This window comes from Silene latifolia, chromosome 6 (assembly GCF_048544455.1).
Source record: "Silene latifolia isolate original U9 population chromosome 6, ASM4854445v1, whole genome shotgun sequence".
Taxonomy (NCBI): Eukaryota; Viridiplantae; Streptophyta; class Magnoliopsida; order Caryophyllales; family Caryophyllaceae; genus Silene; species Silene latifolia.
In genome coordinates this window covers 105,375,444-105,381,943 of record NC_133531.1, presented here as the reverse complement: position 1 = coordinate 105,381,943, position 6,500 = coordinate 105,375,444, and the positions used below count along the sequence as shown (strand labels likewise).

At 37.5% G+C, this 6,500-nt stretch overlaps 1 long non-coding RNA gene across 1 annotated transcript; it reads left to right on the top strand.

Moving 5' to 3' along the window:
• The first annotated feature begins 35 nt into the window (after window positions 1-35).
• LOC141587062 (uncharacterized) lies at window positions 36-5,732 on the top strand. The gene is made up of 2 exons (XR_012519689.1): window positions 36-319; window positions 5,499-5,732. It is a non-coding gene; the product is annotated as an uncharacterized LOC141587062 (long non-coding RNA).
• The last annotated feature ends 768 nt before the right edge of the window (window positions 5,733-6,500 follow it).

Below are 6,500 nucleotides of genomic sequence, written 5' to 3'. Positions count from 1 at the left end.
TTGCTTACAGTGCCATGTCATGCCCGGGCTCCTCCACTCAGACCAGCCCACACCAGCCCGGCCCAGTAGCCACCCCTTACTCGAGCGTTAGATATGGCTCATATGGGATGTACAGCTATGGTGGGAGTGCGCTTTTGGAATTAGAATAGAGGGGGTAGGACTTGGGGAATCCGCAATCCAAGAGAGATAGAGAGAGATGACGAGAGGGAAGCAGAAAATAGACGCTCAAAAACGAAATGCTGAGAAAAACCAGAAATCCAAGGGCTCCCAACTCGATGCTCGTGCTGAGGGTCTCAAAATCATCTGTTCCATTTGCAAGGTACACTAATCTTTTGTTAAACAAACACCGTCTTAAGTTTAGGCGACCCTCACAATCACAATCGATTTATTTTCGGATAAAATTTATTGTTTTACCCATTTATGTTTCTTGTATTCTGCAATTTTGAGTTGTTTTCCAATTTGGGGTTGTTGGCTCATCTTTACGTTTGGAAGTTCCCACAAAGTTGTGATCAATAATTCCTTGGCATTTCTACGGTTGGTTATCGATATTCAGAAAGTGTTCGTAACCCTAGTTTCTAGTTAGTTTAATTTGTACTATCGGATTACTGATGAGACTTTGTTTGATTGACGGAAGTGGGTCATTAGAGATCATGTTATAGTTTAATGTCAACCTTCCTCTAGATCTAAAGCCTTATTGATAATCACGAATGAAGTTTCCTGTAGTTCTTAGTTTGGAGAGGCGCATGGCTCATCGAGATGCTAAGGGGCATAAGAGTTGCCTAACATGTAAATGAGTAAAAGTTAGGAATAATGGGGAAAGAAATGACATAATCAAAGAACTAGAAGGAAAAAAAAAAAAAGATATGGAAAGTATGTACTTATGAGCCTTGTTAGGTGAGCCTTATCTAAAAGGGGTTCCTAAAATGCATCAAGGCGTTTTGGCTAGTGCCTCATCCAAGACGCTCTTTAGGCACACTCATTTGAAATTAAGAGTGTAGTTAGAGGTGTCGTGTGTAAATATTTATGAAGAGATCATATTATAAGTTATTTTGTGATTAACAAAAGAAAGAGACTTGCTCGGTTCTCATCAATTATACCATTGGGGGATCTATTTGATAAGAGTAGTTTCGTTAGCCTACACCCTAATTTTAGTATGTAATTGGTCAACAACATGACTGCCATTTTGATCACTGTTGCTTTTTTTGTTTTGTGTCAAATGAATTACAAGGCATTACAATATAGAGGAGGACGTCATTGTTGCTTTTATTATCAAACCAACCTTGGGTGATGTTTGCAGAGTCAAGTCAACGTCAATTTATAATCTGAATTTTAGAAATCGGAGTTGTGAAATTCAATTCTAATATTATAATGTTTGGATATCCTTCAAAATAATTTCACACCGGATCCCCTCCTTCCCATTCCCAATCTCAAAGTCTCATAACATAATATTGTGCCGTCATGTCTCCTGGTAATTCTGAGCTCATACTCTCCTAGCCTCATGGTTACTGCCCTTGGAACAGAATTCATGCACTCTTCTCCTCCTTTCATTCCCAATCTGAACCTCACAGAACATAATTTTTTACTTTCATCTTTGATAGTTTTCCGGAGTCTTGACATCCTTCTCTCCTAGGCTCATGGCCAGTTGGTCACTACCTTTAGTCTTATACTCCATCGGTTTCGTTTTATAAGTCCTTTTTGGGAAAAAACGGCTTTTTTTATTTGTCTTTTTTCATTTTGTAATTAACTTCTCTCTCCAATTGCAAATCTTCATGAACTATTTTACAAACCAAAGTTAATGTCTAGGTAAAGACCTGATACAGAGATTAAAGTTTCTTTTCCAACAAGGGCTAGTTATTAGACTTAGCTAATGTTGTAACATTTCTAATGAATTTTACTGATTCGTGTAACATCTTAAAAAGACTTGCTAAAAAGAGGGAGTAGCTAGTTGGAGTATATACTGAGCTGTTAGCTCTGCTAATAGAATGGACATCCTCACTGGTGATATGAAGATGATCGTGATTACTCATCTAGTCTTGAACGAGTAGGTTGACGATCTAGTACCGTATATGATTGACCAATACAATAGTGACTAAGTGACCCATCTTTTAAATATGCTAGAATATGTTCTATTGTCCTAGTTGTCGATGGAGTGTGTTCTTTGTAATTTGGGTTGTTACCCAACTTAAAATTGATGGTCTTTAAGTAATGAGAATTGCTGTCCACCTTCTCTTTTCTACCTTTTCTTCTACCTTCTCCTCTAATAACCGGTTAAAGTATAGTATATTTGGCTTCATCCACTTGCCATCCGACCCCACACGATATATATTATCTTAATTGACTGTGAGAGGGCAAAAGGAGAAGGTGGGAGGGACAAGGTAAATAGCAATCCTCTTAAGTAATATATCTTTTAATAGTCTTATCTGCTACTTTCAGATTAACGAAAATATTATAGGGCTAAACATATAGATTTAAATGAATTAGTTCGTCCATGTTTTGCTTGTTTTATCGGCGGTCCAATATCATTGTTGATAACATGTTAGCTAGTGTTTGAAGGCCTCTTGATGCCTTTTGTTCTTTAATTCAATCTCCAAGACGGATATTCTGCTTTGTTTAAATGTTCATCACTCTTGGGTTTCTTCTGATAAGGTGAGCTGTGGGCGTGTCCAAGTTAGTTTATCATATGTTTTGATCAATGTGTCAGTCTTCCATATGACCTATGCTAATTACTGAGTAGAGTTTATTTATGGCTCCTCTTATTGGCTTATAATTCAATATTTATGAATTATAAATCCTTTGTCAAGAGATACGAATACAGGTTACTTGTGAGGCACTGACTTCGTGTTAGTTTTGGGCTTGATTTTTCTCAGGAGAACCTAATTGTGTTCATCACAATTGTCTTGAACTTTGAAAGTCAAAGCCAACTACAAGAGTGGGTACACTTTCTAGGCTTTCTTTGAGTATAAAATGATTCATGCACCCATTTGACCCATGCAACAAGTGTATACATTGGTTAATGAAAGACAAGTGGTAAATTATCATTCTGCTGTTTCGATGGCAAGCTAGTTCCAGTAAATGCTTTTATCAAGCATTGTATCCATCGTTTTTAAGCAAAAATGGGGAAAAAAAATAAACTTAATAATGTGCAGAAGAAAAATGACGCCAATACACTTTATTGTGAATGTCAGATACCTTCAAGTAACTTCAGCCTCATCACTTTGGATCTCTGGGATTTCCATGCTCGTCTAAGCGTAATCTACATTTAAAATAAATTATCATTTTGCTGTTTCGGTGGCAAGCTATTTTCAGTATATGCTTTTATCAAGCATTGTACCCATCGTTTTTAAGCAAAAATGGGGAAAAAAAAGAAACTTAATCATGTGCAGAAGGAAAATGACGCCAATACACTTTATTGTGAATGTCAGATACCTTCAAGTAACTTCAGCCTCATCACTTTGGATCTCTGGGATTTCCATGCTCGTCTAAGCGTAATCTACATTTAAAACCTCATCTGCCAAATACATAGCAATTGGCCTCACACTGGTTTGAGTAATTTTTTGTGCTTCTTTACCATGAAAACCAAAGCCAAGCGATCCTTCTTGACCACATGGCCTTATGAGTATTCTTTTCATGAGATGAACTCAACATTAGAAAACCAATTTGAAGAAGTTAGTACTTAGAAGGACTGTAGGACTACGGATAAGTTCTACAATGTTTGAGCTCTATCGATATAAACTTAGCAATTGTTGGAATTTTTTGTCAAGCCAGTGGTGGGCCCCATTGATCCTCCTTGTGCCGTCTCTATTGGCAATTAGTTGTTGGGTAGTTGTACGACTAAAATTCGTCTTTTTGATGCCATCTAGTATTCTAAGATCACTATCACATACCTGTGTGTTACATGTGATATTTAATCACGAGTATGGCATTTGGACACTTCATTCTGAACCAAAATATGTGTATTAGTAGCTTAGTATGGCATTTGGACACCTAGACACACACCCACGCACCCGTTTCGGATACGTCTAGACAAATCTGAGTAACATTGGTGATCAGTTTTCTCAAGGTGATGTATTCTAGCCTCTATGGAATCTGTAATGGAATAGTCTAATCCACTTGACGAGTTGGCTGAGAAGTTGGGTCATTTGCTTTCCAATATCTTTGGATACACTTTTAGGAGGGAAGGAAAGGGGGAGGGGGATGAAGCGGAGGGGAATTGAAGCAAAGGGAGTCTTCTCTTCAAATCTTTCCTATGTTCGAGTGGTTTAATTTGCATTGGCATGTAGGGAGGGAATTGGATCCCTCCAACCAATTTTGCTATTTAAACAAGTGTATTTGTTTCACTCTTTCCTTCCAAATCTCTCTATCCAAACAAATACGCACTTCAAACAAATATCCAAACTAGTAAATTTGCTCATAGTTTCCATGTTGGTTTATTACTACTAATGTCATGGAGAAATAGAATTCTCTTTAATGTTAATAGTATGTCAGATTTGTTAAGGTGATTTTTCTGCCCTTTCTCTCTTGCGTGCTGCCAATGCAATTGTTTTGTTGCATTAGAAAAGTCCTTTTAGAAATATAATTTAGATTTCTAGTGCTTTATGTCCATGATCTGTCGTATTGTCCCCATGGGAGATAGCTGTGCGACCTGTTCCAATTCCCCTCTCCGTTGGCCTTCTTGCCATTGAGAATGGTTACGAATATTATTTTCATAGCATAGAGCTTTGCTTGACGACTCTCCATCATTTTACATAGTTTCCCAAAAAGTTTAGATGTGTGAACCTTTACTTGGACTATGACACCTTTTACTTGGACTACGATGTTGGGTAGAATATATACAGACAAAATGCTAGAGTTGAAATGGTGTTTCAAGTTTTAGTTGGACTATGGCATTGGAGAGACTCTCATACATATGACTGTCTGTCTTCGTGAGTAGCTAAGGCCCTCTTCATATGGACTTAATTTCAGTTCACTCCAGGTCACGTCAGTTCAGTTTTGTTCAATTCATTTTTATTTTTCTCTTCATTTCAGGTTGTCCTATGAGTTCAATTCAGGTAACGTAGGTTGGTCCAAAAGAACATGGCTAAGTCGTTCTCCCTGGAGATGAAATAAATCTGCTCTGAAAATGTATTTGTTGATCGTGTGTGTGTGTGTGTGTGTGTTTTTCAGTCAACCATCACGAAGTCAAGAACTATTGAATGCTTTTACCCCCAAAATAGAATTTATTTTGTTGGTAAATAAAGTAAAAGACTTGTGAATATTGAACTGGCTGTGTTTCCCAATGCAAAACAGCAGCCAGATGATGCAATTTCCGATACAATTGTTTATGGGTCGTTTGAAAACTTACCGTGTTTTCTAACATAAGTTAAGGATATGTACATCCAACCCTACCCTCTTACGATGGCCTTGATATTGCTGCTATCACTCACGACTCACAAGTGTTGTTCAACATATATAACTGTGATTAGGAGTACCCTGATAATTTGTTATAATGGGCTTTGCAGACACAACTAGCAAATGAGAAGCAGCTTACTGATCACTACGGTTCAAAACATCCGAAGGAAAAACCTCCAAGCACAAGTTGACACACCTGCTGCCCTGTATCGTTGCTCGGAAGTAAATTGTTATCTGTCCTCTCCAAATGTATTCGAATATGTTTCAAACTATATAACGCTTACATTCCGATGTTTGCCGTCTGGTTTGCAATAAAATTGTTCCAACTGCTGGACTTTTGTGTATGGTTTGTCTGTAAAAAAAGTAGGGTCATTTCCTTGAGATTTTGGTGAACTTGAGATCTTTCTAAATTCACCTTCACTGACAAAGGCCATAAACCTGTTGGAAAACGGAGTGATGGGCTCAATCAGGTTCAACTTTTTCTAATTCTCGAGATACGTTGCTTTGTGTCTCAGCCCACTTCTTATGGAATTGGAAGCGTACTCAGCCTTTTCCGGTTATAAGGATGCACTTTTGTGGACAGGAAATGTTGGCGAGAAACAAACTAGAAATAAAGAGAATCATTTTCCGGTGTCTATTAAATTCTCACTCAAAATTAAGGGTGAAATTCTCACCAAACACTTGTTCTTACAGCATTTTGACTGACAGTATAAGAGTAAGAGTCAATTTTGTTAAAATCGCAATCCGAATCGTAGAATCATACGATTCTACGATCCAAAAATAGGATAAACGATCCAAATCGCTCATACGATCGTTATGAGGTTGAATCGCGGTAGAATCGGTCAGAATCGTACAATCGTTGTAGAAACGTACGATTCTATGTTTTGCCTATAATAAATGCCTTTTCATGTAATGGGGCGATGGGTCACATGTTCTTACAATTTTTTAAGGCCTATTACACTCTTAATTCCATTTATTTCATTGACTTATGTGGCCACTTAGTTATGTTAACTCGTCTGACTAACAAAAATATGAAAAATGAAGTAAAAAAGACGTAAAAATAAGCCTCAACTAAACTGGTAAACTCAAATTTCTTTTGTGAAATACCCACG